At 47.3% G+C, this 4,336-nt stretch overlaps 1 non-coding gene across 1 annotated transcript; it reads right to left on the bottom strand.

Annotated features, from left to right (window-relative positions):
* Nucleotides 1–3,894: 3,894 nt before the first annotated feature.
* TRNAC-ACA (transfer RNA cysteine (anticodon ACA)) lies at nucleotides 3,895–3,967 on the bottom strand. Its single transcript has one exon. It is a non-coding gene; the product is annotated as a tRNA-Cys (tRNA).
* Between the last annotated feature and the right edge of the window lie 369 nt (nucleotides 3,968–4,336).

Genomic DNA, 4,336 nt, shown 5'->3' with positions numbered 1-4,336 from the left:
TGACTGGGAGAGCTTTCTCTTGAGGCTATCTACCAGACTGAGCCCAGGAAGACCCAACCTCGTGCCTTACCTTCCCACCTCCTCTGCCTACCCCTTTCTAGCTCCTCACCCCACTCACAAGGGGGATATAGACCTGAAACTAGAGAGTGGGTCTTGAAGAGCTTTTATATACATGACTTTGGGGTAGGGTTGCCTGACTAACATGGGAATGAGCCTCTTCTTCACAGGGTAGGTTCTCCTCTCTCACAGTGGAGAATTCTGTAGCCCAGAGATGCACAAGGTCTGGTCCAGGCTGCCACTGGCAGGCCAGTCTGATCAGAGACATGGTCACTTCCATGAGTTTGGGTCAGATTCAGCTCCAAAAGAGGAGGGGGGAGGACCCAAGGATGCCCCAGCAGGCTGGAGGAGAAGGTGGACTGGTCACCTGGAGGCTGGGTCCAGAGCTTGCCTCCCCTTTTCTATGCTACATGCCAATCATGGCATGTCAACATGTGCCTGAGTGGGAAGCTAGTAGCATCTGTCCACTACAGGCCAGAGTGTAAAAAGAGATGGACCATGGGTGCCCTTGAGATGTATCGCAGCAGAGTGGGAGTGCTGTTCCCTAGACCTCTGAACTGCAGAGTGGGGACACCTCTCATCTTAGGCCGGTTGCAGAGAAGGATGTCCTGGTGTTCCTGCAAATACACACATGCATGCACTCATGTGTGCATGCACACACAGAGACTCTCACATACTTCCCATGTGCACACACGTGGATATATACACCCAGGCACATACACTCTGTACACATGCAAGCACACACCACAATGAATATCTTTGAAGCCCTGAAGAGCTTCTCACCCCTTCTTGCCTCTGAGCCTTCATGTGGATGATTCCCCCTACCAGCAACCCACTTGCTTCCCCTACTTCATCTGCATAGACACCTGCTGAAGGTTTCTGCTGAACACCTCTTTCCCAGCGAGACAGCCCCACACCTGCCTGCCAGAGACCATCCCTGCCCCATGAAGCTCTGCTCCAAGCCCTCACAATACTCATTGTAATAACAGCTTTTAAGTCTCTCTGCTCTGACAAACTGTGACTTTCATAAGGACAGGGCCTGCTCAACTTAGTCACCCTGTAGCCCAGCACCACGCCTGGTACTTAATAGGTGCTCCAACAATGTAGGTTGAATGGATAAATATCCACATTCATCCATCTGTATCTGCTGCTCCCACATGACTGGGAGCTCCTGGAGAGTGTGGACTTGTCTTGAATGACCTTGTGGAGATGCTCAAAAGTCCTTGTTGAAGAAATGGATAAATGTTGCCTATTCACAATTCTCTCTCTCTCTCTCTCTCTCTCTCTCTCTCTCTCTCTCTCTCACACACACACACACACACACACACACACACACTGAAATTCTGAAACAGTCCTAATCACCCAGGCTCATGTGTAGTAAATTAAAGATGGCCACATCTTTCTTACTGTTCTAATTGAGAGTGGTGTCTAACTGCCTTTCCCTTGAGTCTGGGTTGGCCATTAGTGACTGAGGATACAGCAGAGATGTTGTCCTGGACTTCTGAGACTAGATCATAGGAAGTCTTGCAGTCTCTGCCTGGACGTTTGGGAACATTTATTCTCAGAACCCAGCCACCATGCCATGAGGAAGCCCCAGCCAACAAGTGGCAGTGACTTTCCAGCCTTGAAGGTTATCTTGGAAGTGGATCCTCCAGCCCTTGTTGTGTTGCCCCGGCTGGTGAGCAAATATGAACTTTCCCCACCAAGTTCTACCCATATTGCATATTCATAAGCAAAATTAATGATAATTGCTGTTATAAGCCACTAAGTTTGGGGGTGGTTCATTATGCAGCAATATATAAATATAACAGCTTCAGTGCATATGAGAGGAAGTGCTAAAGTCCCTTAAGGGAATGCTGGAAGTCTGCCAAGATTACATCCCTGGATCCCTTCTACTGGGGAAGGAGCAGATAGGGCAGCTGTCTGGGACCCGCAAGTTTGCCTTGTATAGGAAGCCAGGGTGGAAGAGAGGGCAGCTCCCTGCAGGGATGGGCAGAGAGTACTGGGGGCTCTCATCACTGTGTGGACCAGAGGCTGTGTGAGGGCCTTGTACATTCTCCCTGGCTCTCACATTCACGCATGTACTTTAAGCAAGATTCAGAAGCTAGAGTTAAAACCTCTCCATGTTGAGAACACTAGAATCCATTTTTCTTCCAGCATCCATCAGTCACTCTACCTTTCTAATGCCGCCCGGCCCTGCCCGGAGCAAGAGGATGGGAAGCGCTGGTCAGACCTGGGGGAGGAGAGCAGGCTGTGCACATGGGCTTGTGAAAAGCCACCTGCTGTGAGCTCAGCATCCACTGTGCTGGCAGCTTTGGCAAGATCTGGTGCACTAATGTGCATCTTTCCATGGCCATGGCGGGTCTGTTCCATGGCCATGGCAGGTCTGCTGGGTGAGGGGTCTGCATGCCCCCAGGAACCTGTGGTTGTGGCTGCCTAGCTCACAGCTGAACATATGCATTCCTTGACCCACCTTGTACAGCCTGGTCTCTAGAACACAGAGGGGGCTCTCTCAAGGGAGTGGTCTTTATGCCTGTGGGCAGGGGGAGGGGAGTGTGTGTGTGGGGAGTTCCTGACTGACGGTATTCTGTAATTGAAATCAGAGTCACTCCTTCACCCAAACTGTGTCCTTTCCAGGTGGGACAAATGGAGAGAGTAACATGGAAGCATATATACTACCATGTGTAAAATAGATAACCAATGGATATTTGCTATATGACTCAGGGAACTCAAACTGGGACTCTGTGACAGCTTAGAGGGATGGGAGGGAGGGGACATATGCATAACTGGCTGACTCATGTTTTTGTATGGCAGAGACCAACACAATATTGTGAAGCAATTTTCTTCAATTAAAAATAAATCATATAGAACAGACTTTTGGACTCTGTGGGAGAAAGGTGAGGGTGGGATGATTTGAGAGAATAGCATTGAAACATGTATATTACCATATGTGAAATAGGTCACCAGTGCAAGTTCAGTGCATGAAATAGGGTACTCAAAGCCGGTGTGCACTGGGACAACCCTGAGGGATGGGATGGGGAGGGGGGTGGGAGGGGGGTCCAGGATGGGGGACACATGTACACTCATGGCTGATTCATGTCAATGTATGCCAAAAACCACTACAATATTGTAAAATAATTAGCCTCCAATTAAAATAAATAAATAAAATTTAAAAAGCAGTGAAAGTCCCCCTAAACAAATAAATAAATAAATCAGATTGTAAATCTTTAAGGAAGGAAAAATTTAAGATGCTTCCTAATATGTAACATAATAAGTATGATATGTGACATTCCAAGGGATGGGGATCAACTGTTTTAAGTCATTAATACGTTAGCAGTAGTTAGTTTTTTCATTCATTTCTATCAAGGGGAGGGAAAGAGCAACAATGAGAATTAAGTATCGGGAAGAGTTACTGAAAAGAAGAAAGAGAAGGGAAAGTGGTATTTTAGAAAAATATTTGCCAGCAGCCAAAATTTGCTTAAATCTATCTTTGAGACAGGGAATATTTTATATTTTACCCAAAATATCTGTGGAGGTCTTATTTCTAAAGCAGTGATGCCTTTTTTTTTGGCGGGGGGGGCTGCTTTGCAGCTTGAGAGATCTTAGTTCCCCAACCAAGAATCAAACTTGTGCCCACTGCAGTGGAAGCATGGAGTCCTAACCATTGGACTGCCAGGGAAGTCCCAGTGATGGCTTAAATGTCCTGAATGAAGTGAAGTCGCTCAGTCATGTCGGACTCTTGTGACCCCATGGACTGTAGCCTACCAGGCTTCTCTGTCCATGGGATTTTCCAGGCAAGAATACTGGAGTGGGTTGCCATTTCCTTCTCCAGGAGATCTTCCTGACCCAGGGATTGAACCTGGGTCTCCTGCATTGTAGGCAGATGCTTTACCGTCTGAGCCACCAGGGAAGTCCCTAAATGTCCTGAACAACTTTTCAAATGAAAACAGCAATATATCAGATAAAATGTTTTTTAAATTATACTACTGAATTGGCAAGAAAGTAAGGAATCAGAGAGATTGAAACTGAATGAAGAGTGTGGACATAGGCATGGGTCACAGTGCTGGCTTTTTTTCCAGGGTCTTAAGGCTTCCTGTTGGTGCTGAGTGGGGAATGGGAGAATATAGGTAAATCCTAGGGCCTGCCCAAGTGGGCATTTTAAAAAACCTCCATGTAAAGCGGGGCCCCAAAGGCTACACCATCAGTATAAGAGTAACCAGGAAATGAACGCCACTCTATAGAAGTGAGAGCAAGGACAACCTGGCCCTGTGCAGATAGG

This window comes from Muntiacus reevesi, chromosome 8 (assembly GCF_963930625.1).
Source record: "Muntiacus reevesi chromosome 8, mMunRee1.1, whole genome shotgun sequence".
NCBI classification, from domain to species: domain Eukaryota; kingdom Metazoa; phylum Chordata; class Mammalia; order Artiodactyla; family Cervidae; genus Muntiacus; species Muntiacus reevesi.
The sequence above is the reverse complement of the archived record's forward strand: the minus strand, read 5'-3'. Positions and strand labels throughout refer to the sequence as shown.